Genomic DNA, 12,649 nt, shown 5'->3' on the forward strand with positions numbered 1-12,649 from the left:
TTTCACAAATAAGTGTATATTCTCCTGGGAAACAGTCCTTATATGAAAATATTAACTCCAATTGCAAGTATATAGGAAGCAAATAACAAGCATTGAAGAGGAAAATTTGCAAGCAATATTATATTGGATACTAACATTGCCATTTTTCCTCTTTTGGAAAAAATAAACAAAACTAATTTTAAAACTATTCAGAGGAGCTAATAATTACAGGAAAAGCTTTAGATCTTTACTAGTGGTATACACTGCACTACTTGATGGAATTTTAAAAAATAAATAACTAAAAAGCTATTTTATTTATCTCAGATATCCTGATTCAAAGGTTAAGAGGATGATGTAGGTGGTATTCACCAAATATGATTATACCTCAAATTTTATAGGCAGATTTACTTAGCTTTAGTGTGACTGCAACATATCATTTTATCAAATGTTCTTATGATAAATGGTTTATATTGTTTAATTTTATCAGGTCCTTGCTCATTTTTCCTCTATGAGTTTCCCATTCTCCCTACTTGTTTTTGTTTGTTTTTCTATTTTCATTTATTCTTTCTTGGTTCCTTGATTTCTTGCACTTTATTTGTAAATCATTTCAAAAGTAACAGATGAATTTTTTGTATAGATACTCATAAACTTCTTTTATGTTGGGTATAGTATGTTTGGCTTATTAGTGCTGTGGTAATATGACAATAATATTAATATATCATAAGGAAAAAGAATATTAACAGCAACAGTTATTGTACTCTTACTATGTTCTAACAGCTGAAAAGAACTACTATCTGAGGAAGAGAGATTTCCATGGTGCTACCTAGGCTTTTCCTGACATAAGCCTCTATAAATATTTAGGTTAACATACTAATTATGTATCTTTCTCATGCACATAGAAATAAATAGTACTTGGAAAAAAGTTCATTACCATACTGGGTATCTTGAATGTCTCTAGTAGTGTATCTCTTGCACTTTGAGACATGCTTCCTATTATTATTTCATTTTTTAAATGAATAAACTGGACTTAAAGAAGGTATATGACTTGTCTAAAGTCACCAAATTACTAAAAACAAGGAAACAGTTCCAGATATTCTCTTAAACACTCATTTTATCCAATAAGCTGCATTTTCCACACTTGCAGCATGAAGGAAATTTGCTCTAAATCAGCTTGATCTGAAAATTGAATAATTTATTGAGTGGTTTTCTTAGATTTTTATTCCTCTCTCATAAATCATACTTTCTATTAACAAAGAAAATGCAGAATGTTCAATCGTTGTCATCACAGCCCTCATAAAGAAAATCACCAGGTTTCTTGAAAGGTTTGTACATGAGATGGAAATCAGCAAAGTGAGAACTGAAGCACAATGTGTGTTTGCACCTTATAATTTTGTATCTTATTTTTCAGTGTTTTCACTTGTTACATTTCACAGCTTGTATTTTATTTGAGGTCTTAATATTTGTGAATCAGTATTTTATAGGAGATCTGTGAATTTTATCTGAGTTTACAGTTTTATAACGATCACACTGCGATCTACTTGAATCTCTTTAATAAGAAATTGTATAATTAGCACTCACATTTGAGGTTAAGATTTACTACTTTAAAAAACAACAATAGTTTCTATTATTAAAATGCTTTAGAAAGCTATTTCCCTTCAGTTTTTTAAAAATGTTATTTGGATCAGTTTAAGCAAGTACTCTGAATTGTTTCATTAAATAAATTGGTTGAAATAGAAATGGAGGCTTTGTAGATAAAACTGTCACCATAGAATTACTGGCTGAATTTAAATTCATGTTAAACTGTGTGGTTGTGAAGATGATACATCAAATAAGGGTATTGCAAATAATCTTTATTATGTGCATCATTTTCAAAGTCTTATCTGCAAAGTTAAATAATGAAAATGTGCTCTTTAAATAAAACCATTATTTTGTAGTAAATCAAGGTATATTTAACAGAAAAGTTTTGTGATCCTGGTGGCCATCAGTAGAAAAACCGGCACAGGACAGTTTTCATCTGCTTGTTGAATGTCTCAGAAGGAAATCTGTGTAGTTGTAGAAAGGCTTTGAAATATAGTATCTGACTACCTAATAGGGAAATTCTTTCCTGATATTGTTAGTTATGGTAAATACATCTTCCTTTTCCTTTGAGGCCTTCAGGCTGAGAAGGCCAATGCATTCTTAAAGGCACAGAAGTAATTTAGAAAAAATCTGTGTAAGGCAAGTGAGCAAGGAGCAGAGAAGTAATTGGGGATCATCATAGAATGCCTTTTGTGTATCAGACTGAGGTCTTAAGCTTTCTCTCTGAAATGGGAGAACAGACAATGGGCACATATTTTAATGGGATCTCACTGCCTAAAGTTCAGGGCCATGAGCAGAAGCTGGGAGACCAGTTGGAAGGCCTTATAATGCTAATCCAAATGATGGCAGCTTGGAACAAATATGGTGGCTTGGTTGGAGAAGGTGAGAAGTGGTCAGATTTTGAATGTATATAAAGGTGCTGTGCTCAATTGCTCAGTCATGTCTGACTCTTTGCAACCTCATAGACTGTAGCCCGCCAGGCCTCCAGGCTCCTCTGTCCATGGGATTTTCCAGGCAAGAATACTGAAGTGGGTTGCCAAAGTATTTGCTGATGAAATGGATATGGAGGAGTGAGATAATCAAAATCTATACTTGCATTTTTTCCAACAAAAGTATCCTTGATCCATAGATTGACCTTGGTAAGCTGATTTGATTCCTATGTTGGGTAGTGCAGTATCCCACAGGATATTCTGGGTAGAGAATGGAAGATTCACTTCCCAGAAGGCTGCCTCTCCTATGTTCAGTTTCAAGTGTCCCTGCTCAGATGACCTACAGATTTTATTTTCTAGCATTAACTAAAGTAACTCTCAGAAAATGAGCAAAAGTTTCTAGCCAAGAAACTAAGATTGAAGATAATTCTAATAATGCAATCTTAAGCAAAAAAGCACTGTTTGTGTGTATGTGTGTGTTAATGTTCTCCTTTTGAAATTCTTATTTTCGTGTATATTTTAGAATGGACTTAATGTTGATATACTAATAGGATGTATATTATTTATAAAAAACATACATATACTGGTGATGCATGCATCAGAGTTCTTTGTATTTTCTGCAAGAAAGTATCCCAACCGTAGCCTTTGGGTGGACTCAGAAGGCAGATATGATAAGCTTTTGGTTATGAAGGGATGGTAACTTGATATTCTGTACTGCATACTGTGCTAGCTCCAAAACTTTGAATACATCTTTATGCATCACTCCTCTATGCCTCTGTGTACTGATCCATGAATTGGTGGTACACAGAGAACAAATTGGAAATCCCCAGTCGAAGACCATAGTGTATCAGATGCTATGGGTGAGTTTGCAGGAAAACATCACAGCAGTACCTAACCCAGATTTGAGGTCAAGAAGACTTCTTTGAAGAAGAGATGCCTAATGCAAGACTTGAAAGATCAACATAATTTAGCCAAGCAAAAAAAGCTGGAGTAGGAGAAGGCAGCTGTTTCAAAGACCACTGAAGACACTTACGCCCTTTTCTTTCTCCCCAGAATTATCTGATCCATACATGCATAAATGTGGAACCTGAACATTAGAGAGAAACCCATACATCCTTAATTTCTTCTCTGGAGAGCATGTGCCCTTTTTGAATCTCATTGTGCCAATGCCTTCCTCTCCTAATTAAAGTGAAAGTGAAGTCACTCAGTCATGTCCGACTCTTTGCGGTTCCATGGACTATAGCCTACTAGGCTCCTTCATCCATGGGATTTTCCAGGCAAGAATACTGGAGTGGGTTGCCATTTCCTTCCCCAGAAGATCTTCCTGACCCAGGGATTGAACCTGGGTCTCCTGCATTTTAGGCAGACGCTTTACCATCTGAGCCACCAGGGAATTCTCAGTCGTCTAGAATAGCAATGATAGTGATAGTGATGATAATACTAACATCTAACACTGATATGGCTTAGTATGTTCTAAGTGCCTCATGTACCTTAAATCATTTGATTCAGGCAACAGTCTATGGGGATAGGTAGTATTGTTATTACCATTTTATTGATGAGAAAATAGATACAGAGAAGTAACTTTCCCAGTCTTTTCCGAACAAGCAACAGAACCAAGAGTTAAACCCAGGCATCAGAATCTGGGTTCTTCATTATTCTCCGGCATTGCTTTCCAATTAAACACTATTTTCCTTTACTATTTCTTAATTCATCAATATTTACCATGTGTCTCCTATATGACAGTTACAGAGATAGGTATTGCCCAGGTCGAGGATCACAAGGCTGCAGAACCACAAACATTTGGTATAACAACAGAGGAAATGCTCTCTTGAATCAATTAATGAGCAAATATCAAATCACTAATTTCTAATAACATTTGGATGAGACACTATAAGCTATTTCACAAAAGATGCACTTAACATTAAATAGCTTTGTTTGGAATATACATTTACATAAGTTTTAGTGGTTACAAATTAGAAGGTTTTATGGTTGGGAACTGGAAATGCCAACTGGTAAATAGTAGATATGAAAAAGATTTGGCATATACATATTAGTCAAAAGGTTGGCAGTATGGGGAAAGAGGAAATATAAATTTTCATTTTTATAGATTAATTCAAATTATATAACAGACAATCATATTTAAATATCAAGATATTCATGTTGAATGATGAGGAATTTGCATATGATAAGCAAATAATTTAGTACCTGGGGTACATTGCATACCTTTCAAAAAACACTGTTGCCATTTGGGCTTAACATATGTTCTGTCTTATATTTTGCTTCTTGCAAAATAGATGGAGAATTTTTATCATTTCCCTTTCTCCCTATATAAATCCTGAACTTCTCCACCGCTTCTTCCCTCTCTGAATCATCTTTAAGATTGCATCGCCTCAGAAAGACTGATAGAGTTCACTGCTCTTTTTACCAAAGTAGTTTCATCTTTCACAGAGATTGAGATTGATGATTTTCATCTTGGCATATGAAGAACTAGAGTGTTGCATCATCCTTTTTCCTCATGAGCAATCAGAATGCCAACCTGGCCCAGCTGCGTAGAGACAGTAGCATCAAGAAATTGGGTTAAATATTTCCTTGGTGACAATTGTGTGGGCACCAATTTATCGATTGCTGTCTGCATGCCCATTTAAATTTATTGACAAAGGAAAAGTGATCTAGATTCTGTCCCTGAAATCAATGTATTTCACACTATTGTTCTCCAAACTGAGACTGGCTCCCAACACTGACCTCTCAAGGATGGGGTCGGGTCTATTTATCTTTTTTCCTCCCATCACCTGGGAGGGTCCTTCACCTAGTAGCTGGTAATAAGTGATTATTGAGAGGATGGATGAATGGATGGACCACAGGGTAGCTCGTACTAAAGATTCAGCCAATTTCTAATTAGTAATAGAAAAAGAAGACAAGAAAACTCAGCTGATTGCTTTCCTGTAGCAGCCAGATATAGCCTGAATACACACATGAACACAGAAAGCTCACAAAAAAATTAAAAATAGACACATGAATGAATCTCACTTGTAACCATTCCAAAGCTTCTTTCCTAATGGTTGATTATTTAGCTCTTCATTACTCATTTTGTCATGACCTGGTTTCAATCTGATGTTTTTAGAGAGCCTGGTGACTTGCTTGAAACTCGTCTTCTTATTCTTCATTCAGCTACAGCTTCTCTGTGGAAGTATTTAAGGAGCTGCTGTGTCAAACACTATTTCTTCAGTGTTTGGATTCATGTCCTGGGTTCTGACTTATCTGTCTCTTCTTGAATTTCTGGTTCATTTGTGATCTCTTGTAGCCAACAGCTCCAATACTACTAAGCTAGAGTTCTGCTTACAACCTGACTCATTTGGGTCAGCCTCCTCCCTGTTGACTCCATTTCTACTTCTGAGCCTGGCACCTTGTGTGATATTAGTTTCTACCTTAAATGCAATGACATTAGTCAATATGCATATGCATTCCTAGTTCTGGAAACAATTTTGATACAACTAAATTCCTTGAGAGAAAAAGCAGGGATTTAGTCAGTTTTGTATTCTCAGCAGAGAGTACAGTGTCTAGCACACGGCAAGGCAACTGTTAGAGAAATGGTGGTTGAAGGAAAAATTATCCGTATGTTCTTATGTCATTCAGTTCAGTTGTTCAGTTGTGTCCAGCTCTTTGAGACCCCATGGACTGCAGCACGCCAGACTTCCTTGTCCATCACCAACTCCCAGAGCTTGCTTTCCATCAAGTCGGTTATGCCATCCAACCATCTAATCCTCTGTTGTCCCCTTCTCCTCCTGTATTCAATCTTTCCCAGCATTAGGGTCTTTGCCGATGAGTCAGTTATTCGCTTTCTTTATAGGCCAACTCTCACATCCATACATGACTACTAGAAAAACCATATCCTTGATTACACGGACCTTTGTTGGCAAAGGATTGTCTCTGCTTTTTAATATGCTGTCTAGGTTGGTCATAGCTTTTCTTCCAAAGAGCAAGCGTCTTTTAATTTCATTGCTGCAGTCACCATCTGCAGTGATTTCGGAGCGCAAGAAAATAAAGTCTGTCTCATGTTGTTGGAATATCCCATTCCATCAGAATGTCATTCATCTTGGTGGCAGCGTCCTTATTTTACTATTTTAACTTGTCAATATATGTGTCCAATTTTCAGCCTTAGAACAATTTTAATAACTTGTAAACATCTCTTATTAACCGTTTATTATGTCTAAGGTTCAGTGTAAGGTACTACAAATCTTTTATTAGGTCATCTCATACATTGCTTGTATATCTTTCTAAATAGTCTATATCATCTGGCACCCTAATTTCTTGTTTATTCCCCTTTCTTTCCCACCTCTCTGAACTCCTTGAGGGCAAAAGTTGGAATTTATTAGTCTTGTGCTTCTAGCAGGTAATGTCCTATGTGGCTCATGACGGGTGTTCCTTAAAGTGTGCTGCCTACATAAGTGGAGGAATGATAAATGACAGCACCAGACATGTATCAAAGAACTGTGCTGTAAGAATGGAAGAAATGCTAGATAATATGCTAATTGTCATAGGTAGGAAGGGAATAGGAAAGGTCATTATAGGGACAGTGATGGTTTTCTTCTAAAATGTTAATCCGGAGGCATTTTTTTTAAATTTATTTTTCTTAGTTCAGGGGCAAACTAAATATCTGTCTAGAGAGCTACAAGGAAAAATTAATGCCAACAGATGTTTGAAGGCAAAAAACAAGGCAACCCAGGAGAATAAGCCACAAGAAATGAAGACAGCTAATTCAAAGAAGAGTTGTTACTTTTTTTTTCCTTTTACCTGATATAGATGATCATGGGCCCTTTATTCATATCTATGCAGGAATGCCTGTCATCGAGCCAAGCAGCCCTGCTAATCTGGGGCAATATAAAAGTTCCCCTTAGTAACTGAATATACATAAGAATACGGTAACTGTGAACAATCTTCCAGCCTTTAGTCAGAATGAAGTTGGTCTTAAATTTTAGAAACTTTTAATGTGGTGTTTCTCAACTCTTTTCAGTTCTAGAATGGACTGAAATATTGTTAACAATTTCTAATACTCCCTTTCTAATTCTAAAATAAAGTTCATAAGTAATAAAACCTACCTCACAAATAATTTATATACAATTTAAAGGGTTCATAATAAAAATATGTCAATAGGTAAAAGCTTGGGCATGACCATACTAAAAGATATAATAAAATGCTGATTGGGAGATATTTCATTGCTGAAATGACAGCTGCAAATGCAGGCCTGCACAGGCATGGTGGTGCTGTTGGTGACATAGGTGTCCAAATGGATTTGGGTTAGTATCCTTCCTAGAAAACTGAAGGTACAGTCAAAGCCTTGAAAGATCCCTATGTGTAAAAGAAAGTTAGTTACTGGACTCAAGAAATTATAAGCAGGGCTTTCCTTTCCGTGAACGTACAGTGGAAAACTTGAAAGCCATGTGAAACATCAGGATAATTTTTTCATTGTGAAGGACCATCCTGAGCACTGCAAGACATCTGCCTTTTCTTATTCCTGCCCACTAAATGCCAGTAAGTATTTTCACCTTTCCAAAATCATTGGGGAAAGCAAAGGTCCCTTGCCTCAGCAGTTTCCAAAGTCTTCCTCCAGGGGGCAGTACCAACCCTGCTGACAACCAAAGCCTTCAGAAAGGGATTCTATACATTCTGATGCCTTTCTTTGTTTCTGTCCTTTCCTCTTTTGAAAATGCAAAGGGAGATAATGGAATTAAGAACCTCCAGCTAACTTAAGAAGTTCTTTCCTTAGCTCCTCTGTGTGTGTTCCTTTCTTTGCACTCCACCCATGTTGTTTCTTCATTGGTCATAGTTCTTCCAAGGACATGTAACAAATCATCAGACTGCAGTTCCGTCTCCTTCATTAGATACAGAATTTCTTACTCTATCCTTTCACTTCTGTCTTTGTGTCCTCAAAGCCTGGCAGTGGATCTGGCATAGAATCAATGTTGTTGGCTGATTAAATGAAGAAGGCATGCTACTGAGTACTAAGCATTCTCCAAGGAAGTCATTTTTAAAAAGTCCAAAATTTATAATTGAAATTAAATGATTATTTTACAGTACAGAATAAACATAGCACATCTTAAAATTAAAAATTAGGTAACCTATCTCCTAATAGGTCAATTGAACAAAACTGGAAATGAGAATGATGGATGGAAAGTGATACACAGGTTCATTTAAATGCTGGGAACATAATTCCAAAAGTTTGGCTTCAGATCAGATCAATTGCTCAGTCGTGTCCGACTCTTTGCAACCCCATGAATAGCAGCACGCCAGGCCTCCCTGTCCATCACCAACTCCCGGAGTTCACTCAGACTCACATCCATCGAGTCAGTGATGCCATCCAACCATCTCATCCTCTGTCGTCCCCTTCTCCTCCTGCCCCCAATCCCTCCCAGCATCACAGTCTTTTCCAATGAGTCAACTCTTCACATGAGGTGGCCAAAGTACTGGAGTTTCAGCTTTAGCATCATTCCTTCCAAAGAAATCCCAGGGCTGATCTCCTTCAGAATGGACTGGTTGGATCTCCTTGCAGTCCAAGGGACTCTCAAGAGTCTTCTCCAACACCACAGTTCAAAAGCATCAATTCTTTGGCGCTCAGCCTTCTTCACAGTCCAACTCTCACATCATACATGACCACAGGAAAAACCATAGCCTTGACTAGACGAATCTTTGTTGGCAAAGTAATGTCTCTGCTTTTGAATATGCTATCTAGGTTGGTCATAACTTTCCTTCCAAGGAGTAAGCGTCTTTTAATTTCATGGCTGCAGTCACCATCTGCAGTGATTTTGGAGCCCAAAAAAATACAGTCTGACACTGTTTCCACTGTTTCCCCATCTATTTGCCATGAAGTGATGGGACCGGATGCCATGATCTTTGTTTTCTGAATGTTGAGCTTTAAGCCAAATTTTTCACTCTCCACTTTCACTTTCATCAAGAGGCTTTTGAGTTCCTCTTCACTTTCTGCCATAAGGGTGGTGTCATCTGCATATCTGAGGTTATTGATATTTCTCCTGGCAATCTTGATTCCAGCCTGTGTTTCTTCCAGTCCAGCGTTTCTCATGATGTACTCTGCCTATAAGTTAAATAAACAGGGTGACAATATACAGCCTTGACGTACTCCTTTTCCTATTTGGAACCAGTCTGTTGTTCCATGTCCAGTTCTAACTGTTACTTCCTGACCTGCATACAAATTTCTCAAGAGGCAGATCAGGTGGTCTGGTATTCCCATCTCTTTCAGAATTTTCCACATATCTTATCTTTTTTATATTAATTTTTATTGGAGTATAGCTGTTTTATGATGTTGTGTTAGTTTCTGCTGTATAGCAGAGTGAATCAAAGTGAATCAGCTGTATGTATACATATATCCCCTCTTTTTTGGATTTCCTTCCCATTTATTTAGGTCACAACAGAGCAATGAGTAGAGTTTTCTGGGCTATACAGTAGGTTCTCACTAGTTCTCTATTTTATACATAGTAGTGTATATATGTCAATCCCAATATCCCCATTCATCCTACCCTACATTCCCCCAATATCCATACATCCATTCTCTACACCTGTGTCTCCATTTCTCCTTTGCAAATAAGTACATCTGTATCTTTTTTTTTTTTAGATTCCACATATAAGTGATATTGATACATCTTATCTTTAAAATCCAATATCCCATTGGTACTTAAAGTATATTATAGTATTTTCTGAGAAATTTATAACACCATGAAAATAGACAAAGTGTATCCCTTGGCATCTGAAAATAGACAAAGTGTATCCCTTGGCATCTGCACAAGAATAGGGAATAACCAGTCTGATCAGTCATCCATCTGGTAGGTCCATACATCCATCTATTCACTCTACCTCTTTGAATATGTTATAGGTTAGATACTCTGTTTCCCAAGCTATCTACCAGGAATCTGAGAAGAATATGATGTGATTTCTATTTCCAAAAGGCTGAGTCCTATGAACATACAAGGCCACAGTGTGGTGTAAGATAGAAAGCTCACACTGTTGTGGAAGCATGGAGAGCCACCATTTGCCTTGGGGTGATTTTTAGAGGCTTCACACAGAAGTAAATATTCATGTTTGCTTTGGAGGATAATGGTGTGGCAGCCATGGAAAGATGCACTTTTTAGATCACTCTACATGAGAGGACGATTTGCCCAGATGTGAGGAGTATGGCCAACTGCCCGCTGTTGGTGCATCCAGGATTCATCCCTGAATTGGAGCAAAGATCATAGTCTTTCTGGTACAACGACTGAGGACAATGGTGGTACAAGGGCCTAGCTATTTCCCATTCAGACAGACCTCCTCTAGTGACCAGTTATGTCCTGGAGTTTCCACTGGGTTGATAAAGATTGAAGCATTTGTGTAGTAACCAGAGAGCTCCGTACCCAACTCTGTTTTTGCCCTTTTTCTTTCACGCATGTTACTCTCTAGTAAGCCTTTTGCGTTTCTAACTCCATCCTTATATGTGCTTTTGGGAGGACCCAACTGCCTCCAGTGGGAAAGAGTTTGGTGTAAGAAGGGTAGTTCAGGCAAAAGGAGTAACATGAGGACAGACACAGAGGTATACAGTGTGGCCTGGTCAGTGAATAGGGATAAATTTGATGTGGGTAGGGAGTAGGAAATGAGGATGCTTCAGTCTAGATCCAGAAGGTAGACACCCAGAATGTAAAGGATCTGGCAATGGACTTTTTCTTGAAAGAAAAGGAGAGCCATTATAAACTATTTTAAGAGAAGCGAGGCATTTCCAGTACAAAGTAGACAGTGAATAGAGCAGGAGATGCAAAGAATCCTTGTGTCCAAATTTTGTCTGTCTCTCTGTTTAGTATTTATTTGCAAAGCAATACTTCTTTTTCTTACATTTTCAAATCACTTCTTCATAAAACTAGATTATTTAGATGGAACATAGTGCTTCATGTCTCACATAAAGAAAGAAAGTATGCCTGCATTATATAGAGGAGAGAAATTTTATAAATAACAGTGAATGTCCTTCAGGATCATCAGAATCCAGGTCATATTAGTGACACCTTCAACGTTGGTGTTGTTCTTGGGGCTAATTTGAAGTTGTTTCTCTTCCTTTATATTTGCTCACTATCTGAATCCCCCACCCTTTCTGAGTCAGTTCTTAAATGTTTTCCAACTTGTATTTGTAAAATACTTGGTCAATTTCTCATCTTTTTTGGGCTGCATTTGGATCATTTACCATTTATAGACAAGTTTGGATTTCACCATTGATTTTTTTTCCCTTTTTCTGTGTATAGATTTATGTAGACATTATTGACTTCGTTTACCAACATTCTTAACTGAAACATTATGACCAGGCTTATTAAGTGTTTGCTATTAGATACTTTCTAGGAATGGGATATATTATTTCTCTTTACCACATTAAAAAAATTGATTTAAAGAATAGAATTTAGCAAAGCAAGGTAACTTTGAAATGTGCTTTTTTGTGTATTTATATTAATATCCAGTGAATAATTTCAAAGGTTAAACTTGATGATCCATCTCTTCAAGCTATCTACTTAAGTCTAGAGTCATTACATCACCTGCTTCCTTTATGCCATTGATTTATGTTTCTTTCAAACTGCTGAGATTGGGCAGTATCATTTATTTTTATATGACATACTCTGCACTATGAAACAGAGTTTCAGAAGGTAATGGTAGAAATACCTGTAACGCAATATAGAATTGCCTACTCACCTGAGTGATTCAGTAACATATCCATTAACGTTTGTCTGGAGTTCTCATAATACTGAAAGAGAATGAAAGGTTTTAATCAGTCTTTTTTTGTAGCAAATAAGTCAGGGCAATTTCCATGTAAGAATAGTATTCAGATACCATAATGTGTTTGTGTTTAATGTTGAGAAACACAAAAGAGTTTTTAGAATTTTCTTAAGCCTCTCCTATTTTAAATTCTCCAGATTAGCTAAAGTCTATTCATAATGTACTGTGAAGAAATATTTGTTTCAGGAATGCCAAAATATGTATTTGACCCCTATTTTCAGAAACTAAAAGAAAAAAAAGTGGATTATTTTCAAATAAAGTGAGCTTTTGCCCAGTTCAATGGAAGGAAAATTCGGGCATGAAAGACTTAAATATTTTGCTATGTTTATATGACTTGTTAGAAAATGGTCTTAGACTAAATTGCATATCCT

The 12,649-nt window shown here is 36.8% G+C and overlaps 1 protein-coding gene and 1 non-coding gene across 2 annotated transcripts in view; one reads left to right on the forward strand and one right to left on the reverse strand.

Annotated features, from left to right (window-relative positions):
* WDR72 (WD repeat domain 72) overlaps window positions 1–12,649 on the forward strand; it is a 224,260-nt gene that overhangs the window by 148,644 nt on the left and 62,967 nt on the right. The window lies entirely within an intron of this gene.
* TRNAF-AAA (transfer RNA phenylalanine (anticodon AAA)) lies at window positions 3,807–3,879 on the reverse strand. The gene has a single exon. It is a non-coding gene; the product is annotated as a tRNA-Phe (tRNA).

This window comes from Bos indicus, chromosome 10 (assembly GCF_029378745.1).
Source record: "Bos indicus isolate NIAB-ARS_2022 breed Sahiwal x Tharparkar chromosome 10, NIAB-ARS_B.indTharparkar_mat_pri_1.0, whole genome shotgun sequence".
NCBI classification, from domain to species: Eukaryota; Metazoa; Chordata; class Mammalia; order Artiodactyla; family Bovidae; genus Bos; species Bos indicus.